We start from the raw sequence: 24,858 nt of genomic DNA on the forward strand, positions 1-24,858 counted from the left end.
CACAGACAGCTATTGGCCAAAGAGAACAGAACTTTATTTTGGTCTCACCGGTTTTAAAGGATAAAATCAGAGAGGGGAGGGAGATATTTTGAAGTCACACAGGAAAACAGCACTGAGAGCTGAACCAGCCATTTCAGTTCAAGGAGATAGGAGGAGGGGAGGGGTGAGCAGAGTAAATGAGACAAGGAGGGGAGGCAGTGAACCTCATGCTGCTGCTGCTGCTGCTCTGGGTAAGCTTGGGTCTAAATCTTGTCCTCCTCTGTGGCTTCAGTTATCCAGACTGTGCTAGCAGGGTGGTAACACTAATATATTGCAGGTATTTCTTGATCCTGAAATATCTTCAGTCAACAATACAAGCCATCTGGGGATGAGTGGTGACTACAGCAGGCTGGATGATGGGGAGACCACAGAAGGGACTTTCCACAGGAGAGAGGGAACAGGGAGCAGTCAGGAGCCTGCACACATTAATTCTGGACAGAGAGAGGGGCTGCATGCAAGGACTCAGAGGGGATCTGAGCCTCTTCTTGCCTTCCCCCTTTCCTACAGGGCAAGAAGCTGACCTGGAACACAAGGGGCAGTCTCCCCAGTGCCAGGAGCCAGCACGGGCCATCCCAGCCATGACAAAGTCATGCAGAAGAGACCTGATAAGCAAGGCTTCAGGACTCGAGGGGCTCCCTAGACCAGCTTGAGCATCTATCCCAAAACCAGAATCTGTCTGTCTTACTATTTTGTGCCTTTCACCAACTCTCCTGACATTAACAGGGGGCTATCCCCGACCACCTTTCTCTGGAGAAAATCAACTTAGGGCTCTAGCTAAAAAGTCTCCTGGACATGAGAGGAATATTTCAAATCAAATCCCCTCTGTTAGCATTCTAGCTTGCTTGGCAGGTTTATCCAGACTCTTGCAGCTACACATATGATTGTTCACAGCCTCCCAGCTGTGAGAGGCATGGGAAGCCTAAAACATAGAGCCTCTCAAAGAGTTAAAAGTTATTAGAGTAGTGCTGGGGTAAGATTTCATTATTGGGCCAATGCTTGTTGCTAAGTTCCCATATCTCTTATCCACTGTGCACCTGGGAGTGCATTAGTTAACATAGTTGGAATGTAAGAAAAACAAGTGTAGCCTTGAAATGAACCACATCAGACCTTTGAGCTAATTGGTTCTTTCTTGTAACTCACTTCACCTTTGCTCCGTGAGAAATGTAACTCTGTTTAGCATTTTCTGAGGCTGACATAGATTAGAAATATAAAGAAAAAACACTTTGAGGGAAAATCAGTTTTCTGGTTGAGCAGCCTTTATCAAAAGAGGGTCATAAAATGTCCACAGGCGTCCAAGGCCAGAAGATAATCCACACAACATCATTTGTGGGAAAGTTATACAGAAAAAATACTGGCTTCAATAAGGGCAAAACAGCTGGAGTATTTGGGCTGACTCTGCATGACCATGCACCTTTCATTTCCCTCTATGTACAAGTGAAGGTATAAAAGTCCCTTTTGAAAATAAAGTAATGGGCCTTGCTCACCAAAGCTTGGTCACCCCGTGTCTTTCTTTTTTTTTCTTTCTTTCTCTCACTCTCTTTTTCAGGCTGATCTCTTGGAGCATAGAGGCTCTCTGTGTTCACTTATCTGCCTGGGTTTCTAAGACCTGAACGGGAAGGTGTTCTGCGTCTTCACTCCCTCAGGAGACCAGGAGGGCACCTGCTGCCTCCATGAACAGAGCAAGCTCCTTGTCTCAGGGCTTTACTGGCTTTCTGTGTAAACAAAGGAATATCAGCCTCTTTCTCTCCTCTATTTTCTTATCTTCAACATTCTTCCTTTCAGTTCAGTTCAGTTCAGTCGCTCAGTCGTGTCCAACTCCTTGTGACCCCATGAATCGCAGCACGCCAGGCCTCTCTGTTCATCACCAACTCCTGGAGTTCACTCAGATTCACGTCCATTGAGTCAGTGATGCCATCCAGCCACCTCATCCTCTGTCGTCCCCTTCTTCTCCTGCACCCAATCCCTCCCAGCATCAGAGTCTTTTCCAATGAGTCAACACTTTGCATGAGGTGGCCAAAGTACTGGAGTTTCAGCTTCAGCATCATTCCTTCCAAAGAAATCCCAGGGCTGATCTCCTTCAGAATGGACTGGTTGGATCTCCTTGCAGTCCAAGGGACTCTCAAGAGTCTTCTCCAACACCACAATTCAAAAGCATCAATTCTTCAGCGCTCAGCCTTCTTCACAGCCCAAATCTCACATCCATACATGACCACAGGAAAAACCATAGCCTTGACTAGACGGACCTTAGTTGGCAAAGTAATGTCTCTGCTTTTCAATATGCTATCTAGGTTGGTTCTTCCACGGAGTAAGCGTCTTTTAGTTTCATGGCTGCAGTCACCATCTGCAGTGGTTTTGGAGCCCCCCAAAATAAAGTCTGACACTGTTTCCACTGTTTCCCCATCTATTTCCCATGAAGTGATGGGACTGGATGCAATGATCATCATTTTCTCAATGTCTCTCTCTAAATCATTTGCCAATGGTGTTTCTCCTGAGGGTTCCCCTGGATCCTGCGGGGGCTAGACCCCAGCACCCCAGCCCATTCACCCTTGGTGTAAGGTCAATGTCCTCAGGGGCCTTGTGAGACCCCAAGGAGAAGTTCTGCAGCAAGGAGGTAAAGATGAGGAAGGGCTGGGAGCGGGCCAAACTCTCACCCAGACAGAGGCATTTTCCTGTGGGTGTAAGGGAGAGAGTGTCAAGGAGGGGAGCCCTGCAGAGCACTTGGTTGCCCCACCACGAAAATCTAAGGATATTTGCATGTTCATTTACATAGATTTACATGTAAGTACTTCTGATTCTATGTTGGTGATGGTTAGTTGCTAAGTTGTGTCCAACTCTTCACAACCCCACCGTCCTCGGTCCATGGGATTTTCCAGGGAAGAGTACTGGAGTGGGTTGCCATTTCCTCCTCCAGAGGACCTTCCCAGAGAAGGGTAGAAGGGAGCTGAAACCTCTGGCCTACACTGGTGTAGGTGGGGACTTGGCTGATCAAATGCTGACCTTCTCTGCTCAGTGGATACACAGTCCTTGCTCTAAGCTTCTGAGTGTCTGCACTCTTCTGGTCATTTTGACCCTCCTCCCAGCCCCCTGGTCCTGCCCACCATCAGCAGTCAACAGAGTCAGCCTCCCAGACGCAATCCCTACACCCCAGCCCATGGAGGTACTGTCTAGTCATGCTCACATCATGATTGACAGAGACTTTAAATAACACCCTGCCCGCCTTTGCACCACCCGTTTTTCTGACTCTCATGACCACTCCTCACATCGTCCTGCCACACGGGGTCAACTATCACCAATGGGTCCACCATCTAGGTGAAGCCCTGAATATCCTTGACAGACTTCAACACAGGTTGTGTCCACTGGAGTAACCAAGAGAAGGACCAGCATGTTCCTGGGTTGAGCAAGAGTTTCATCTGCATCTTGTTGACCCACAGTCTCGTGGGAAGGAAAGGAGCCCAGAGAGCTGCCTTGTGTGTGTGGCAAAGTTCATTATTGTTCATCCATTAAGTATTCCCAGTATATACCTTGGTGCATAAACTTCTCTGCCACATTGAACTTGGATGGGATTTCCTTTATCTGGTGAAATGAGGTCTAAACTTGTGCATGTCATGCATTTTCCCCTGTTTCTTCATATGTCAGGAAAGAGTCCCCATTAGCCCCCATTTCTACATGACTGTTATGGTCAGGAAAATAATAACCTTTTAATGTTAAGTTCTTGAGTAGTTCAGATTTTTTATTACAACCTAGTGCCACCCTGACCTCCACAGAACATGACTTCCTACCTGGCCTTGAGCAAGTAACCTGCCCACCCAGCCACCCTCTCCTGTTCCACTTTGACAACAGAGAATCATTCAACACTGAGACAGAGACTATTTTTTAAGCAATCAAAGGAGGAAGACAATTTGATCCTCTTGACAACAGCTGAAAAGATTATTGAGAATACTCAGTGTAATATCTTGGTTAAAAATTTTAAAAGAATTTACTATAAAATAGGGAGGAAAAAACATTTCCTTAGTTTGACTTACACTTGAGAAAAATATATGGTAGAGTAGCCATAAAATAGCTGGAATAGGCAATAGCCAGCATTCAGCTTCATAGAGAAAATAAAAATACTCTCCTTAAAGTTAGGACTTGGACAAGATTGCTCACTATCAGTGCTGTTCCTTCACATGATTCCAGAAGTGCTAGTCCTTGATATTAGGGAAAACATGACATGTGACCTTAACATAAGAAACAATTAAGTCAAAATATCATCATTTACAGCTGCTAACATCAGTTATTAGGAAAATCCAAGAGAATAAAATGAAACATTGTTAGGTATAAAAGTAATATAGGGAATTTGTTCAATTATGACAGAAATACACACCCGAAAAGATGAATGGATTTCTGATATGCTTAGTAAAACAATTTGAAATGCCTTTAGAAGAGTGCTCTGGACTGAAGCCTGTGCTCCCAAAATTTATATGTTACAGTCCTGATGCCCACTGCGATATTTTGAGAAGGGATCTGGGAGGTAATTAGGTTTAAATTAGTTCATTAGGATGGGGTCTCCCTGAGAGGAGAGTGCTCTTAGAAGAAGTGAGTCCATGGTCCCCAGGCTACATGCAAGTCCACAGCAAGGTAGCAGCCATGTGCAAACCAGGAAGAGACCGCACCAGAACCTGACCATGCTGGCTCCCTGATCACAGACTTGTGGCTTCCAGAACTGTGAGAAAATAAATTTCTTTTGTTTAAGCCACCCCATCTATGGCATTTTGTTACAGCAGCCCACAGCTGAGCTGACAAAGAGGTCCTACAAACAGTAGCCAAAATCTTCTCCCGTATTTCTTAGGAATAAATTTAGCAAAAAATATGCAAAACCTAGTTTTAGAAAAGTTCAAGATGCCACCAGTGGTACACGGACTAAATGAACACACTGCCTTTTATGCTGCTGCTGCTGCTTAGGACATATCAAAAATGGGCTTCAGGTGGTGCTCATGGTAAAGAATCTGTCTGTCAATGCAGGAAACATAAGAGACACCTGTTAGATCCCTGGGTTCTGGGTCGGGAAGATCTGGAGAATGACACGGCAATCCACTATGGTCTTCTTGCCTGGAGAATCCCATGGACAGAGGAGCCTTGCAGGCTGCAGTCCATAAGGTCACAAGAGTCAGATATGACTTAGCGACTAAACCATTACTATCAAAAATGGAGAGTTGGCAAAGCATCAGAATCAAAATACAATTTTAGATTAATCCTAGTAGAATCCCAGTGGGATATTTTGGGACTTTGACAAAATAATTCTAAAATACACTCAAGAAAAATAAAATGTGTTACAAAAAAAAAGGAAGAGTAATGTCCACTAGAAAACACTAAAATATATGTACAGGTATGATATTAATAATTCAAAGAATATTATATAGCTGAAAAAGGCAGATTGGAAAATCAGTGTGAATATGGATTATTACCAAAAAAAAAGAACCCCAAAACAGAAATAGACCTGAGGAGGATAACCACTTCAAATACGATGAATTTCAACTCAGTGGCTAAAACTGAATTATTTCATAAGTGATGAATACAGAATAACCCTAGGAATGCATATTGAATCAGGGTTAACCTAGGACTGAATATTCCTCACAATTCTGTGCCTTAAGTGTCTCATATATCTCACTCTAGTCTTGCTTGTATTTTTAAATATGAAATCAGCTAACAAGAAACAAATTAAGGAGTTTTCTTTCTTTTTCTTCCTTTCTGATCCCTTCCTTTCCTGTTACTTTTAATTAAGTTACCTACCTATTATCTATTTACCTACCCACCACCAACCTTTGTGTGTGAGCAAATATTAATAGAACCAGTAAAGGCCATCCTCTGTAGTACTAATAGGTCAGGTTTAGTGGTGAATTACGGACGATTTTCACCTTTACTTCATACTTCATTTTCCGTATGAAAATGAGAGAAATGTCCTTATTTAATCTTGAAAGGAAAGTTGTAAACGCCTTTCCCCATTCTTGCCGCCTGGCAGGTGCTCAGCACTGGATCCTTGGTTTGCCTGTTCTCTGTGTGCAAGCATGTCTCTCTGCCTCTCACTTTATCTCCATCACTGACTGAGTCTCCGTCTTCCTTCCCCATCATACCTCATCCCTATCCTTCCCCCTCACACTATTCTTATCTCTGAAGATGTCTTGCTTTCTCTTCCCTTTAGACTCCTCATCTTTTCCCAAACTGTTCACACAGGGCTTGGAGCTGGATCAAGAGAGGGAGTCACATACAGAGTGGGAGTGAGCAGACATGCCCACGGGGGAGAGAGAGCATGACTGACTTATGGAGAATGGAATGAAGACTTGCGGCTTCTTGAACTTGCCCTGCGCATCCAGGAAGCGGCCAGGGTAGAGGGCATCTGGCTTCTCAAAGTGGCGTGGGTCATGGAGGGCAGAACTCAGGATGGAGTACACAGGAATGCCCTAAGAGGATGTCAAAGACAAATGGGCCCAAATGGCCATCAACAAAGAGCAGCTGAATCCTCAGCAGATAAGGAGCTTCACCTGCTGTGTGGCTCTACAGTTGGTGGCAGGAATGTTGAAACCATTCTGCCCTATTTGGTCAATAGTGTCCCATCCCTCCAGGCATCCTCACCAACCACCCTGATTCCTCCTCCCCAAGACCCCGGGTCTTCTTTATGATTCGTTGACGGAAAGGTTCACATCTGACTCAACAGAGCCCTGTAGGAAGCTGACTCCAGGACTGGGGCCTGAATATAATCGGGTGGGTGCTGTTCATTGGGCAATTTGATACTGCCCATCGGGCAAATTGATACATTCTATCAACTTGATACACAAATATCAGGTGTATCTAGATGCACCTGATCACCTAGATATCTAGGTGATACACCTAGAAACACCAATACTCAGCAGCATAATCAAGGACGAAGATAAGAGTTAGAACATAGGCATTGACCTGAAAAACATATCTACAGAGTATGGTTATATTTCAAAATGAAAGCCACACACACAAATTGCAAATTGTATTGGTATGGACATAAAGACCAGAGGGGAAGGTGACATGAACGCTGGGCACATAAATTGCACAGTAACAGATGCAGTAGGGCCCAATCATTGTGTATATAGGTATATATAAACATATGGGTTCATATAAAGGAGAGATTAGAACACAGATTATAAAACCAGTCAGCTGTATAACAAGTTTCAATAAGTACATGGTACTTTTTTCAGCAAATGTAACATTTTTTAAAGGTTAAGGAAAAAAAAAAAGAACAAAAGGGAGAGGACTTTTCTCTTTCTAAAATCTCCCTCCCTCCCACAAAAATCTGGAAATAAGAATTCTTCTTATAGTCACGAACCAGACATGAACCATAAGACTGGGGGTGGCCAGCACCTTCCAACCAATATTCTCTGGCCCTTCTGGTCTCACCTTTGGGAGATAATATCCCCGGAAGTGAGTGTCCCTGATGGCAGAGTCGGGTAGGCCAAGTGGGACAGAGTCACTGGATCTCCAAATCTCACGGATGACGGCATCTGTATACGGCATATTTACCCGCTCTTCCAGTGCTGGGAGACGGGGTGCACCATTACTCTGTCGATTTCTGCCTGGACTTCCTCTGAGAATGGTTAGGGTGGGAGGAGGGTATGTCGATAAATATCCATACCTGGACTCAACCAAGTGACCTAAAAATGACCTGCAGCCTGATGGGAGGATCTTGTAAATTCTTTACTAAAGATGTTAGGCTACCATTCCTTCTTAATGAAAGCATCAAAAAGGAAGTTAGAAGCTTCTTTGAGGGAAGTCTTGTGTGGTTACATAGTTACAACATGAGGATAACTTGGATAAAGATGGATGGGTGGAAATTCATTCAACACTTCAGGGTGTGTTTTTTTTCTTTTCAGCTAAAAATGAGTTGCAGGTAAAACGGGTGTCATCTCTTTTTGTCCCACTCACATGCTATGTAATTTTATATATGTCACTCCCCACTCTGGCCTTAAATTCATTCTTGTGAAATAACCTGTCTGACCAGGTGAGAGCATCTCCAAGTCTGATCTGCAGACCATTAACTTGAACGGAGGGGCTCTTTAATTAGTTGTAAATGGGCAATTTACAGACTAGGAAAAGGGCAATTTACAGACTGAAACAGACTGGCTCCAGATGGGAAAAGGAGTACATCAAGGCTGTATATTGTCACCCTGCTTATTTAACTTCTATGCAGAGTACATCATGAGAAACGCTGGACTGGAAGAAACACAAGCTGAAATCAAGATTGCCAGGAGAAATATCAATAACCTCAGATATGCAGCTGACACCACCTTTATGGCAGAAAGTGAAAAGGAACTAAAAAGCCTTTTGATGACATTGAGAGGGAAAGATGGCGGAGGAATAGGACGGGAAGACCACTTTCTCCCTCACAAATTCCTCAAAAGAACATTTCAACGCTGAGCAAACTTCACAAAACAACTTCTGTAGGCTGGCAGAGGACATCAGGCAACCAGAAAAGCAGACCATTGTCTTCAAAAACAGGTAGGATAAAATATAAAAGACAAAAAAGGAGACAAAGGAGGTGGGGAGGAAGCTCTGTCCCGGGAAGGGAATTTTAAGAAGAGAGGTTTCCAAACACCAGGAAACACTCTCCCTGCCGAGTCTGTGGCGAGCCTTGGAAACACAGAGGGCAACATAACAGGAAGGAAAAATAGATAAATAATTAAAACCAACAGATTACAAGCCCAACAGTAACTCCCCCAGCGGAAAAGCAGCACAGACGCCTGCATCCGCCATTGGGAAGTGGGGGCAGGGCAGGGACGCGCGGGAGGCGCGGGCTGCAGAGCTTTGTAAGAATCGGGCAGGAACGCCCCACGTGCAACCAGAACGATCTAACTTGGGCTAGCAAACCAGACTGTGGGATAGCTACCACGCGAAAAGCTTGAACATAAGACACCGCCTGGACCGAGCACAAAACAAAGGACGGAGCGGAAAAAGCCGGCTGCAGACCATCCCCCGCCGGGGACAGGCAGCCAGAGCCGTAAGGACGGGAAAGGGGCAATTGCAGACCCAGAGAGACTTTACTTACCTAACTGCAAGCAGGCTCCTTTGCTAAGACTTCTGGGGGTGCTGGACAGTCACCATCTGCCTCACGGGGTGCGCCAGCAGTCCACCCAGAAAGCTGAGCAGCAGCGGCAGAAAAGGTGACAAGCCGCGGCGATCGCGCTCGCCAAACTCCTGAGCTACTCGGACCTGGGAAGGGCACAAAGCGCAGTTCCAGCCGAATCTGTGCCTCTGAGGGCTGCCTGAGCGCCGAACCTGAGCGGCTTGGACCGGGGAAGTGCACGCAGCCTAGGGCCGGCCCCAGACGGTTCCCGGCTGAGCATCCTAGAACCGGAGCGGTTTGTGCGCCGCGAGAAAGGACAGGTCAAGCGGGGCAGAGATACTGTGTGCACACGACAGTGCTATTGGTTTGCAGCATCCCCCCTCCCCACAGCGCGACTGAACTAGTGAGCCTAAAAAACGAGCAAACAGAAGAAGTTAAACAGAGGGAACCACCTTGGAAGTGATCCCACACGGCCCATAACACCAGGAAGGGCCAGATATATATTTTTAATATTTTTAAAATCATTCCTTTTTTTTTTTTTGCTTTTTTGTTCTAACTTTTTTTTAATTGTTAAGTCTTCTATTTCTCCTCTAATTTTTATTTCTATAACCTATTATTACTATTTTTTTAAGACTTTTTTTCTTTTTAAGGCAAACACCATATATAGTCTTTGGATGGTTGTTGATGGTTTTTTGTTTTTTGTTTTTTTGGTTTTTTTGTTTTTTTTTGATTGTTTGTCTGTTTTTTAATAATTCTTTTTCTTTCTTTTTTTTTCCTTTCTTCCTTTTTCCTTCTGCTTCTCTTTAATATTGTATCTTTGAAAATCCAACCTCTACTCTAGATTTTTAATCTTTGCTCTTAGGTGTTTATTGCCAATTTTGTACATTTAAAAACCCAAACTTCACTACCCCAGTTTACCTGAGAGCGAGATTACTGGCTTAACCACTCTCTCCTCCTCTGGACTCTCCTTTTTCTCCACCAGGAGGCCTCTGTCTCTTTCCCCCCCGCCCCCCATCTCTCCTCTATCCAACTCTGTGAATCTCTGTGTGTTCCAGACGGTGGGGAATACCTAAGGAACAGGTTACTGGCAGGATTTGTCTCTCTCCTACTCATTCCTCTCTCTGATCCTCCTGGTCACCTCTGTCTACTTCCTCCCTCTCCTCTTCCCCGTATAACTCTGTAAATACCTCTGAGCGGTCCAGACTATAGAGTGCACATAAGGAAGTGACTACTGGCTAGCTTGCTGTCTTCTCTTTTGATCTCACAGCATCTCATTCCAGTTACCTCTAACTACCTCCTCCATCTTCTCTTCTCCTTATAACCCAGTGAACCTCTCTGAGTGTCCCTCAATGTGGAGAAACTTTTCATCTTTAACCTAGATGTTTTATCATCAGTGCTGTATAGATAGAGAAGTCTAGAGGCTACTATAAAAATAAAACTGAAAACGAGAACCTGGAGGCTTAAATCCAAAGCCTGAAAACATTAGAGAACTCTTGAATTCAGGGAACATTAAGCAATAGGAGCCCATCTAATGCCTTCATACCTACACTGAAACCAAGCTCCACCCAAGGGCCAACAAGTTCCAAAACAAGACATACCACGCAAATTCTCCAGCAACACAGGAACACTCCCCTGAGCTTCAATATACAGGCAGCTCAAAATTATCCCAAAACCTTTGATGTCTTGTAACCCATTACGGGTTACTCCACTGCACTGCAGAGAGAAGAAACCAAGCTCCACCCACCAAAACTACAACACAAGCCTCCCTAACCAGGAAACCTTGATAAGCCACTGATAGAACCCCACCCAACGTGAGGAAGCTCCATAATAAAGAGAACTCCACAAATTACCAGAATATAAAAAGGCCACCCCAAACGCAGCAATATAACCAAGATGAAGAGACAGAGGAATACTCAGCAGGTAAAGGAACAGGAGAGTTGCCCACCAAACCAAACAAAAGAGGAAGAAGTAGGGAATCTACCGGAGAAGGAATTCCGAATATTGATAGTGAAAATGATCCAAAATCTTGAAATCAAAATGGAATCACAGATAAATAGGCTAGAGACAAAGATTGAGAAGATGCAAGAAAGGTTTAACAAGGACCTAGAAGAAATAAAAAAGAGTCAAAGTATAATGAATAACACAATAAATGAGATCAGAAACACTCTGGAGGCAACAATTAGTAGAATAATGGAGGCAGAAGATAGGATTAGTGAAATAGAAGATAGAATGGTAGAAATAAATGAATCAGAGAGGAAACGAGAAAAACGAATTAAAAGAAATGAGGACAATCTCAGAGACCTCCAGGACAATATAAAACGCTCCAACATTCGAATTATAGGGGTCCCAGAAGAAGAAGACAGAAAGAAAGATCATGAGAAAATCCTTGAGGAGATAATAGTTGAAAACTTCCCTAAAATGGGGAAGGAAATAATCACCCAAGTCCAAGAAACACAGAGAGTTCCAAATAGGATAAACCCAAGGCGAAACACCCCAAGACACATATTAATCAAATTTACAAAGATCAAACACAGAGAACAAATATTAAAAGCAGCAAGGGAAACACAACAAATAACACACAAGGGGATTCCCATAAGGATAACAGCTGATCTTTCAATAGAAACTCTTCAGGCCAGGAGGGAATGGCAAGACATACTTAAAGTGATGAAAGACAATAACCTACAGCCCAGATTACTGTACCCAGCAAGGATCTCATTCAAATATGAAGGAGAAATCAAAAGCTTTACAGACAAGCAAAAGCTGAGAGAATTCAGCACCACCAAACCAGCTCTCCAACAAATTCTAAAGGATATTCTCTAGACAGGAAACACGAAAAGGGTGTATAAACCCGAACCCAAAACAATAAAGTAAATGGTAATGGGATCATACTTATCAATAATTACCTTAAACGTAAATGGGTTGAACGCCCCAACCAAAAGACAAAGACTGACCGAATGGATACAAAAACAAGACCCCTCTATATGCTGCTTACAAGAGACCCACCTCAAAACAAGGGACACATACAGACTGAAAGTGAAGGGCTGGAAAAAGATATACCACGCAAATAGAGACCAAAAGAAAGCAGGAGTGGCAATACTCATATCCGATAAAATAGACTTTAAAACAAAGGCTGTAAAAGAGACAAAGAAGGCCACTACATAATGATCAAAGGAACAATCCAAGAAGAAGATATAACAATTATAAATATATATGCACCCAATATAGGAGCACTGCAATACGTAAGACAAATGCTAACAAGTATGAAAGGGGAAATCAACAATAACACAATAATAGTGGGAGACTTTAATACCCCACTCACACCTATGGACAAATCAACTAAACAGAAAATTAACAAAGAAACGCAAACTTTAAACAATACATTAGATCAGTTAGACCTAATTGATATCTACAGGACATTTCACCCCAAAACAATGAATTTCACCTTTTTTTCAAGTGCTCATGGAACCTTCTCCAGGATAGATCACATCCTGGGCCATAAATCTAAACTTGATAAATTCAAAGAAATTGAAATCATTCCAAGCATCTTTTCTGACCATAATGCATTAAGATTAGATCTCAATTACAGGAGAAAAACTATTAAAAATTCCAACATATGGAGGTTGAACAACACACTTCTGAATAACCAACAAATCACAGAAGAAATCAAAAAAGACATCAAAATATGCATAGAAACGAATGAAAATGAAAACACAACAACCCAAAACCTGTGGGACACTATAAAAGCAGTGCTAAGAGGAAAGTTCATAGCAATACAGGCATCCCTCAAGAAACAAGAAAAAAGTCAAATAAATAACCTAACTCTACACCTAAAGCAACTAGAAAAGGAAGAGTTGGAGAACCCCAGAGTTAGTAGAAGGAAAGAAATCTTAAAAATTAGGGCAGAAATAAATGCAAAAGAAACAAAAGAGACCATAGCAAAAATCAACAAAGCCAAAAGCTGGTTCTTTGAAAGGATAAATAAAATTGACAAACCATTAGCCAGACTCATCAAGAAGCAAAGAGAGAAAAATCAAATCAATAAAATTAGAGATGAAAATGGAGAGATCACAACAGACAACACAGAAATACAAAGGATCATAAGAGACTACTATCAGCAGTTATATGCCAATAAAATGGACAACGTGGAAGAAATGGACAAATTCTTAGAAAAGTACAATTTTCCAAAACTGAACCAGGAAGAAATAGAAAATCTTAACAGACTCATCACAAGCATGGAAATTGAAACGGTAATCAGAAATCTTCCAGCAAACAAAAGCCCAGGTCCAGACGGCTTCACAGCTGAATTCTACCAAAAATTTCGAGAAGAGCTAACACCTATCCTCCTCAAACTCTTCCAGAAAATTGCAGAGGAAGGTAAATTTCCAAACTCATTCTATGAGGCCACCATCACCCTAATACCAAAACCTGACAAAGATGTCACCAAAAAAGAAAACTACAGGCCAATATCACTGATGAACATAGATGCAAAAATCCTCAACAAAATTCTAGCAAGCAGAATCCAACAACACATTAAAAAGATCATACACCATGACCAAGTGGGCTTTATCCCAGGGATGCAAGGATTCTTCAATATCCACAAATCAATCAATGTAATTCACCACATTAACAAATTGAAAAGTAAAAACCATATGATTATCTCAATAGATGCAGAGAAGGCCTTTGACAAAATTCAACATCCATTTATGATAAAAACTCTCCAGAAAGCAGGAATAGAAGGAACATACCTCAACATAATAAAAGCTATATATGACAAACCCACAGCAAACATTATCCTCAGTGTTGAAAAATTGAAAGCATTTCCCTAAAGTCAGGAACAAGACAAGGGTGTCCACTTTCACCGCTACTATTCAACATAGTTCTGGAAGTTTTGGCAACAGCAATCAGAACAGAAAAAGAAATAAAAGGAATCCAAATTGGAAAAGAAGAAGTAAAACTCTCACTGTTTGCAGATGACATGATCCTCTACATGGAAAACCCTAAAGACTCCACCAGAAAATTACTAGAGCTCATCAATGAATATAGTAAAGTTGCAGGATATAAAATCAACACACAGAAATCCCTTGCATTCCTATACACGAATAATGAGAAAGTAGAAAAAGAAATAAAGGAAACAATTCCATTCACCATTGCAACGAAAAGAATAAAATACTTAGGAATATATCTACCTAAAGAAACTAAAGACCTATATATAGAAAACTATAAAACACTGATGAAAGAAATCAAAGAGGACACTAATAGATGGAGAAATATACCATGTTCATGGATCGGAAGAATCAATATAGTGAAAATGAATATACTACCCAAAGCAATTTACAAATTCAATGCAATCCCTGTCAAGCTACCAGCCATATTTTTCACAGAACTAGAACAAATAATTTCAAGATGTGTATGGAAATACAAAAAACCTCAAATAGCCAAAGCAATCTTGAGAAAGAAGAATGGAACTGGAGGAATCAACTTGCCTGACTTCAGGCTCTACTACAGTCACAGTCATCAAGACAGTATGGTACTGCCACAAAGACAGACATATAGATCAATGGAACAAAATAGAAAGCCCAGAGATAAATCCACACACATATGGACACCTTATCTTTGACAAAGGAGGCAAGAATATACAATGGAGTAAAGACAATCTCTTTAACAAGTGGTGCTGGGAAAGCTGGTCAACCACTTGTAAAAGAATGAAACTAGATCACTTTCTAACACCGTACACAAAAATAAACTCAAAATGGATTAAAGATCTAAATGTAAGATCAGAAACTATAAAACTCCTAGAGGAGAATATAGGCAAAATACTCTCAGAAATAAATCACAGCAGGATCCTCTATGATCCACCTCCCAGAATTCTGGAAATAAAAGCGAAAATAAACAAATGGGATCTAATTAAAATTCAAAGCTTCTGCACAACAAAGGAAAATATAAGCAAGGTGAAAAGACAGCCTTCTGAATGGGAGAAAATAATACCAAATGAAGCAACTGACAAACAACTAATCTCAAAAATATACAAGCAACGTATGCAGCTCAATTCCAGAAAAATAAACGACCCAATCAAAAAATGGGCCAAAGAACTAAATAGACATTTCTCCAAAGAAGACGTATGGATGGCTAACAAACACATGAAAAGATGCTCAACATCACTCATTATTAGAGAAATGCAAATCAAAACCACAATGAGGTACCACTTCACACCAGTCAGAATGGCTGCGATCCAAAAATCTGCAAGCAATAAATGCTGGAGAGGGTGTGGAGAAAAGGGAACCCTCCTACACTGTTGGTGGGAATGCAAACTAGTACAGTCACTATGGAGAACAGTGTGGAGATTCCTTAAAAAATTGCAAATAGAACTACCTTATGACCCAGCAATCCCACCGCTGGGCATACACACCAAGGAAACCAGAATTGAAAGAGACACATGTACCCCAATGTTCATCGCAGCACTGTTTATAATAGCCAGGACATGGAAACAACCTAGATGTCCATCAGCAGATGAATGGATAAGAAAGCTGTGGTACATATACACAATGGAGTATTACTCAGCTGTTAAAAAGAATTCATTTGAATCAGTTCTGATGAGATGGATGAAACTGGAGCAATTATACAGAGTGAAGTAAGCCAGAAAGAAAAACACCAATACAGTATACTAACACATATATATGGAATGTAGGAAGATGGCAATGACGACCCTGTATGCAAGACAGTAAAAAAGACACAGATGTGTATAACGGACTTTTTGGACTCAGAGGGAGAGGGAGAGGGTGGGATGATTTGGGAGATGGGAATTCTAACATGTAAACTATCACGTAAGAATTCAATCGCCAGTCCAAGTCCGACATAGGGTGCAGCATACTTGGGGCTGGTGCATGGGGATGACCCAGAGAGTTGTTGTGGGGAGGGCGGTGGGAGGGGGGGTCATGTTTGGGAATGCATGTAAGAATTGAAGATTTTAAAATTAAAAAAAAAAATTTGAGTACAATAAAAAAAATAAATAAATAAATAAAATAAATTAAAAAAAATATAAAAAGCCTTTTGATGAAAGTGAAAGTGGAGAGTGAAAAAGTTGGCTTAAAGCTCCACATTCAGAAAATGAAGATATGGCATCTGGTCCCATCACTTCATGGAAAATAGATGGGAAACAGTGGAAACAGTGTCAGACTTTATTTTTTGGGGCTCCAGAATCACTGCAGATGGTGACTACAGCCATGAAATTAAAAGATGCTACTCCTTAGAAGAAGAGTTATGACCAACCTAGACAGCATATTGAAAAGCAGAGACATTACTTTGCCTACAAAGGTCCATCTAGTCAAGGCTATGGTTTTTCCAATGGTCATGTATGGATGTGAGAGTTGGACTGTGAAGAAAGCTGAGCTTTGAAGAATTGATGCTTTTGAACTGTGGTGTTGGAGAAGACTCTTAAGAGTCCCTTGGACTGCAAGGAGATCCAACCAATCCATTCTGAAGGTGATCAGCCCTGGGATTTCTTTGGAAGGAATGATGCTGAAGCTGAACCTCCAGTACTTTGGACACCTCATGTGAAGAGTTGACTCATTGGAAAAGACTCTGATGCTGAGAGAGATTGGGGGCAGGAGGAGAAGGGGACAACAGAGAATGAGATGGCTGGATGGCATCACTGACTCGATGGACGCGACTCTGAGTGAACTCCGGGAGTTGGTGATGAACAGAGAGGCCTGGGGTACTGCAATTCATGGGGTCGCAAAGAGTCGGACACGACTGGGCGACTGAAATGAACTGAAATGGGCAATATACTTCAAAAAGTCAAGTTTTTTGTCAAACTCAAAAACCATGTACTTTCATAGACTGGCAAAATCCACTTCAAATGCTTTGTGCTTTTATTATAAGTCCCAATAGAAGTGATTTTTTATTTTTCAGACTACTCAGGACAAAAGTTATCTGTCTTAGCCCATCAGACAACCACCTTCCCATACGGCCTCAGGGACACTCACCCCTCCATCGTCGCCACCTCCCATAAGCCCAGCTCACCTGAAGACCTCGGGATTTTTAAGAAGGAGTAGAAACCCATAGCTGAGAGTGGCGCTGGAGGTCTCTGTGCCAGCAATGAGCAGCGAGAGCACCGTGTTAAGGAGATTTTTCTGGTAAAACTCACTCTCAGGATCTGAGCGCTCTGAGAGACAGCGATGGGCACTTCCTAAGGTCTCGCCTTGCAAAGATTTCACTTTTTAGGGTCTTCCTCCCTCTGTACCAGCACCATGTTCCTCTGTGCCCGTCATTCTTTTTCCTGATCTGTTTTTCTCTAGCCAAGGCCTATAAGATACTAAAAGGGTGAGCTCTGGAGCCAAAGCTCTGGATTTCAAACTCAGGTCCTACCATGTATTAACTGTGTATCTTTGTGCAAGAAATAAAAATTCTATGTGCTTAGTTCATCACGTGGGTTGTCATGATATAATGTATAATAAGCTCAATGGGCTTCCCTAGTAACTCAGATGGTAAAAAATCTGCCTGCAATGCAGGAGACCTGGGTTTGACCCCTGGGTCAGGAAGATCCTCTGGAGAAGGAAATGGCAACACACTCCAATATTCTTGCATGGAGAATTCCAATCTGAGGAGCCTGGCAGGCTACAGTCCATAGGATCACAGAGAGTTGGACACAACTGAACGACTAACACTTTTACTTTCCAGCCCAATGAATGTAGAGTTTAAATTGTTGACATTGTTGTTTTTGTGTTGTTGTTTTCCTGTCTTTGGGTGTCGTTTCACTCCTGTTTGGCCCTTGCAGCTGACATTCCAGGGATGCGAATGAAGACATTTAACAACTGGTATGGCACTTGCCAAGCTTCCCTGGTAGCTCAGCTGGTAAAGAATCTGCCTGCAATGCAGGACAACCCACTTGAGTTCCTGGGTAGGGAAGATCCCCTGAAGAAGGGATAGGCTCCCCACTCCAGTATTCCTGGGCTTCCCTGGTGGCTCAGCTGGTAGAGAATCTGCCTGCGATGCTGGAGGCCTGGGTTGGGAAGATTCCCGCTGGAGGAGGGCATGGCAACCCACTCCAGTGTTCTTGCTTGGAGAAGCCCCATGGACAGAGAGCCTGGTGGGCTGCAGTCCATGGCGTCACAAAGGGTTGGACATGATGAGCCACTAAACACAGCACAGCACATGGCACATGCCCGACCAATCAGAACAGACATTGGTCTCTATCATCTGAATATAGGAGGAGCCTGACCAATCAGAACAGACTTGACTGTCAGAACTGGGGAAGAAGGGAGCTGTGTCTCAGAGAAAGCTTACTGGACACATGTTAACTGCTTAATTACCAGCTCTTTAAAGGCTGCTGGGAGGAAGGCTTGGGGAGGCATAGGAAAAAATGGTGGGGGACTGTGGACCGTGGCTTTCTTCTAATCCTTAGGGAAATATTTCAACATTTAAAAAACATGTAATCACACCCAAAGATATTAGTTCAATGTCAGTATGGTTTCCATCACTCCATTTCCCATCCTCAACGCCCATCTGGGCCAGGTCTTGCCTTGTCCATGTGAAGTAGTAAGGAATCCTTGAGGTCCTTGGGGCTACTGGGATCCAGCGTCTTCTGGCGCCTCTCCATGTTCTCAGTGATAAATCTTTCACCTCTTGGATCATGCTGTACAAGCACGTGTGTGTGCGCCAGGAAAGTGTTTTCAAGATGCCCGGGGAGATTTCAAACTCCTACAGGGTGGCAGACAAGGCCCCAGACCCATTATACTCGCTGGACTGGTTCTGTGAGTGTTGATGTTCTGAGCTGTACATATAGCAACATCCAAAGGCTATTATTTACTCTGCAGACTTGGAGGGTGTGGCTCCCACCGGAGCACACTCACACACACATACTCACACACATACACTGACACTCACACACACACACACACACACACACACACACACACACACACACACACACACACAGTGTTGCATGGACCTCTGCATCCAGCCCCAGTCACTGTCTCATCTGCTGAGGTTTCTTCTCTCAAAGACCATCCTTGTCCAAGGCCTGATTCTGACACCCAGACTGACGGATGGCTTCACCTGGGAGGGGTCAGGGCTTGGAGTGTGCACATGAAACTGATCTCTCGATGCCTTCTGCCTTTGGTGATCAGGACAGAAATCATCTGACCTCTTCCCAGGTCTACCCACCCTGATTCCTGGCCCACCATGGAATCTTTAGCCTCACCTGGCTATAGAAGGAGCTGACAATGACAGAGCCCTCATTCATTAAATGTAGGAGCTGTAATAATTGAGGGTCCTGGTACTTAAAGTGCTCATCGAAGACAATGGAGGAGATGATGTTCGCAGTGATGGAGTTAAAGAGGAACTGGGGATCCAGGTAGGCCCCTGAGGAGGAGAGGTCTGTCATGGGGGTCCCCTGCAGTGTCCTTCTAGGAGACTGACCTGACTGGTGCCAGCCTAGCTTGTTTGATGGTTTTCCTCTTTTCTTCTTTGCTTTCATTGTCCCTCTCTGTCTCCCCTTTTCTTTCTAGGAATGTCCACATCTGTGTCTCTTGTAGTTTTTCTTGCTCTCTGTCTTGGGCTGACTTTCTCTGGTCTTATCTTTGACTCTTTATTCCAGGCTCACCCCTTCTCCTCTGTTCTCTCTCCAACTCCCCATCTACCCTCAGAGCCTCTCTCCTTGACCTCACTGGCATTCATGTTCCTCTGACTCTGTATCTCTCTACCTTTATCTTTGTATGGCTTTTTCTTGCAGCTTCTGCTCCCGGACTCACTCATTCATTCAGTGGCCTCAGCATCTCTCTGTCTCTTGTTTTCTCTCTGCCTCTGGTCTCTTGTGCTTCTGGCTGCTTTCTCTGCCTGTTTCTCTCTCTGCCTCTGCTGGTCTCACTTTGTCTCTCTCTCTACCATCTTCTGTTTTTCTGTTTATTCCTGTCTATCCCTTCTCTCTATTCCTGAACCTGTCTCTGCATCTCTCTCTCCCGCTCTCTCTCACCCCATCTCATCCCCACCTCCACCCAGCCTGCACTCACCCAGCTCCTCCACCAGACACTGAGCCCCTCCTTGATTCCTTCCTCAATACTCCGCTTCCCCATCCCAAGTCCTTCAAGGTGGTCACAGAGAATTGCTGTAGAACCTTCCAAGATATTCCACTGGCAAACCCACACCCGATGGTGGGGCATGGAGGGAAGGTTTTGAAGGCACATGGGATAGTCCCTCCCCCTCTCCCTAATCCTCACCCTTGTCCCCCACTCATCTGTTCCCTGGAAGACAGGGTCAGTGATGGCGACGTGCCCTCGGCCAGAGAACGCCACAGCCTGATCCACCAGGGCCTCCCTCATCGCCTTGTACCCCCACAGGATGACAGCGGGCCGAGACCCCAGGTAGACGGTAAAGACATCCCCGTATTTCTCTCGCAGCTGTGGGGGCAGAGTCCCGGTCTCACTCTCTGACTCAAGAGAAGGCTCTCAACTCACTCCTGCATCACACCTCCCAGCTAGCTTACCCTGCAGGCTGCAGCCTCATCAGGGAAGAGCAGAGGCTGGAACTCTGTGGTCTTCTCCAAGCCTCACATATATCACCTGACCCCCAGCATCCTCCTCTCTTGGCTTTTCCAAGAGCCCTCCCAGCTTTGATTTTAAGAATTACAGAGACTCCCCACATCCAAGCTATGGAATCTCTCCTTCTCAACCCACACAGGACCAACCACAACTCAAAGTCTCAAGTCTATCAGAATCTCTCTCTCCAAAGGAAAGCCTCCTACACTGTTGGTGTAGCCACCATGATGCAGCCACCATAGAGAATAGAATGGATGTTCCTCAAAAATACTAAAAATAGTTTCTGTGTGACCCAGCCATCCCACTCCTAGGCATATGTCTGGAGAAAACCATAATTCAAAAACATACATGCACCCCAGTGTTCATCGCAGCACTATTTACAAAAGCCAGGACGTGGAAGCAACCTAAATGTCCATCGATAGAGGAGTGGATGAAAAGGTGTGGCCCATATATCCAATGGACAATCACCCAGCATGAAAGAGAATGAAGTGACGCCGTTTGCACTGACACAGATGGACGTGGGCCTGGCAAACCGAATGAAGGAAGGCAGATGGAAAAGGCAAATATGTGGTGTCACATACGTGGAATCTAAAAAAATGGTACCAGAAAGCCTATCTAGAAACAGTAATTGAGTCACAGATGTAGAAAACAAACATATTTACCTAGAGGGAAAGTGGGGAAGGGTAACTTGGGAGACTCGTTTGACATATACTCAGGCTAATATACAAAATAGGTAACTGATGAGAACTTACTGCATAACACAGAGAAGTCTGCTCAGTTCTCTGTAATGACCTATGTGGGGATGGAGCCTAAAAGAGAGTGGGTATATATGTGCGTGTGTGGCTGACTCACTTTGCTGCACCAGAAACCAGCACGCCATCAGAAATCAACTATACTCCAATAAAAAAGTAATTAAAATTGTGAAACAGAAATGGTCACAAACACAAAAAAACAAAACAAAACAAAACAAAAAACAGTAACCAAGGATAAAAGAAGGGAGGGATTACTTGGGAGACTGGGATTAACACATGTACATTAATATACATAAAATAGATAACTAATAAAAATTTACTGAACACCACAGGGAACTCTACTCAATACTCTACAGTGACTTATATGAGAAAAGAATCTTAGAGTGTGTGTGTGTTAGTCACTGAGTCATGTCCAGCTATTTGTGATCCCATGGACTGTAGCCCACCAGGCTCCTCTGTCTCTGGGATTTTCCAGGCAAGAATATTGGAGTGGATTGCCATTCCCTTCTCCAGGGGATCTCTCAACCCAGGGATTGAACCTGGGTCTCCCACATTGCAGACAGATTCTTCACTGTCTGAGCCATCAGGGAAGCCCATAAAAAGAGGGGATACATCTACATGTATAATTGATTCACTTTGCTAGTCAGCAGAAACTAACAAAGCATTCCAAATCAACTAGACTCCAATATAAAGTGATTAGAGAAATAAGACAGGACTTCCCTGTGGTACAGTGGATAAAAATCCTCCTGCCACTGCAGGGGACACGGGTTTCACCCATGGACCGAGAGGATCCCACAAGCTACAGAGCAGCCAAGTCCATGCACCACAACCACTGAAGTCCACGTGCCCAGAGCCCATTCCCTCAACAAGAGAAGCCCCCACAATGCGGAGCCCACACACCTCAGCTAGAGAGGAGCCCCTGCTCTCTGCAACTAAAGAGAGCCCACAAGCAGCCTCACAACTCAGCTCGACCAAAAATAAAAAAATTTATTTAAAAAAAGAAGGCCTTAAGGAGCAACTCTTTCACTGAACCTTCCAAAGTACTAATGATCATTATCTATCCTTACTATGACTACGTTTTGAAAACCCATTTGGCACTTGTTATTAAACTGTACTGGGAACTGTGTTAAAAGTATTTTTTAAAAAAGAAAAGACTCTTGCACCCTAATATTGATTGCAGCACTATTCGCAATAAGGAAGAAGGAGAAGCAACGTACTTGTCCATTGACAGAGGCTTGGGTAAGAAGATCGTGTATGTATACAGTGAAATATTACTTAGTCATAAAAAAAGAACAAAATAATGCCATTCGCAGCAACATGGATGGACCTAGATTATCCATTATCTAGATTATTCACTTACGAAGTGAAGTAAGAAAGAGAACAAGTATCTTACGATGTTGTCGATATATGGAATACAGTTTTTTAAAATGATACAAATGAACTTATTTCCAAAACAGAAACAGAGTCACAGATGTAGAAAACAAGTTTATTGTGGGGCCCTAAATGGGAAACCTTAAAAAAGATGGGTTAGCTTTGCTGGGAAACTAAGATGGCACCTGGCAGAAGAGAGAGGGGCGTGGTCTATGTTAAAGTTTTTGATTGGCTCTCTTGATTTCCGTGCACGTGGACAGCATGTGATCACCATAGACTCCTGTTATAATGAAGGCGCATAACGATTTGACCTTTAACATGATTGGTGCAACTATGGAAAGTTCCTCGCAAAACCCCCCTGCTTGCCTATATAAACCAAGAGTTTCTGGCAATAAAGCAGAACTGCTCAGACGGAACACCTGTCGTGTCTGATTGTCTCTTGCTCGCCGAGGGGCTGGGTTGGCGGGCAGCAGGCTCACCTCTCCTTGGGACCCCTCGGCTTTGCTGAGGGAAGTTCCACTGCCTCTCTCTTTCTGCGGAGCGCCACCTGCAGTTTATGGTTACTGAGGAGAAAATATAAGGCAGGGAGGTGGGACAGGATAAATTAGGAGTTTGAGGTTAACATACACACCCATCTATATATTAATATAAAACAGATAATCAACAAGGACCTCTATACAGCAGGGAACTCTACTCAATATTCTGTAACAACCTATATGGGCAAAGAATTTGAAAAGAGTGAATATATATGTTTAGCTGAATCACTTCTCTGTACATCTGAGACTAACACAAGAGTGTAAATCAACTGTGCTCCAATAAACTATTTTAATTTTTTTAAAAAAAGTACTCTTCTCTTCACTCAACCCATCCTCCGCTCCTTTTCATAGGAATTCTGTTAGCTTCTCTATCCCATATCTAGGGCCAGATCATGGCTGGAAGAAGACAGCTCCCAAGGGAGTCTGGGGAATCCCACCCAAAGTTGACCTGCCTTTCCCAGCTCCCTTGCTAACTGGGAGCTGTTTCCCATTCACCCCACCTCTTGCTTTCCACCTCCTGGTGCCCCTTCCATCTCACCGCCTGCAATAACTTGAGTAAATCCTTGGGGTTCATTTGCAAAACGTTTCCCGGGAAGGGCAGAGGCCAGGGTCCAGCCAGAAGGCGGGCCTGGGAGGCAGGGCACCCCAGAGGAGCAGGAGGCCAATGGAGAGAATTAGGCGCAGGATGGCAGAGAGAGCCATGGTCCATGCCTGCCTTCCGTCCGACGTTCCTCTAAAAATTTAGGTGTCTCTGTTCTTTGTTATTTTGCCCGATGGGTGTAGAGGTTGTACCAGGATCCTGCCTTGGCAAAACTCCTGCTAACTCTCCAGAGACAACAGAGAGCCCAAAGTTTGCAGAGGTTGCAGAGGCCACGAGGTTTTATCATCTCAGCAGATCCCAAGCCAGCTCCCCAAGGGCCTCTGATGGGCTGGAGTTGTCTTGGTGGGCGATGCCATTGAACAGAGAGTACGTCCCCCATGGAAGAGGGGTGGTGCCAGCTGAAGGAACTTGTGGAGGCTGCACTTAGGGTGGGGGCCCTACAAGGGTGGCTCTCAGACATTTTATCGGTGAGTGGCATTGCAACATAAGAGATTAAGCTTAGCTGGCCAGCAGAAGCGGGCGTCCTGTGCCCACTGGAGATAGGGGTGTGTCTGTGCATCTGTGAAGCGTGAGGTGTAGAGGAGGAGGCGGGGTCTGATGGAAGACCTAACTCCGTGTGGTCTGGGTTTAGGGGTTCATTGCTTTTTTCATTCATCCATCAGCAAATGTTGTAGATACCTGTCACCTACCACACACTGCCTCAGGTGCTGACGGTAGAGTGTTGCTGCTGCTGCTGCTGCTGCTGCTAAGTCGCTTCAGTTGTGTCCAACTCTGTGCGACCCCATAGACGGCAGCCCATCAGGCTCCCCCGTCCCTGGGATTCTCCAGGCAAGAACACTGGAGTGGGTTGCCATTTCCTTCTCCGATGCATGAAAGTGAAAAGTGAAAGTGAAGTTGCTCAGTCGTGTCCGACTCTTAGCGACCCCATGGAATGCAGCCTACCAGGCTCCTCCGCCCACAG

General features: G+C 43.8%; 1 pseudogene; it reads right to left on the bottom strand.

Annotated features, from left to right (window-relative positions):
* Nucleotides 1-464: 464 nt before the first annotated feature.
* Nucleotides 465-24,597, bottom strand: LOC106991558 (cytochrome P450 2B4-like; annotated as a pseudogene).
* Between the last annotated feature and the right edge of the window lie 261 nt (nt 24,598-24,858).

This window comes from Ovis aries, chromosome 14 (assembly GCF_016772045.2).
Source record: "Ovis aries strain OAR_USU_Benz2616 breed Rambouillet chromosome 14, ARS-UI_Ramb_v3.0, whole genome shotgun sequence".
NCBI classification, from domain to species: domain Eukaryota; kingdom Metazoa; phylum Chordata; class Mammalia; order Artiodactyla; family Bovidae; genus Ovis; species Ovis aries.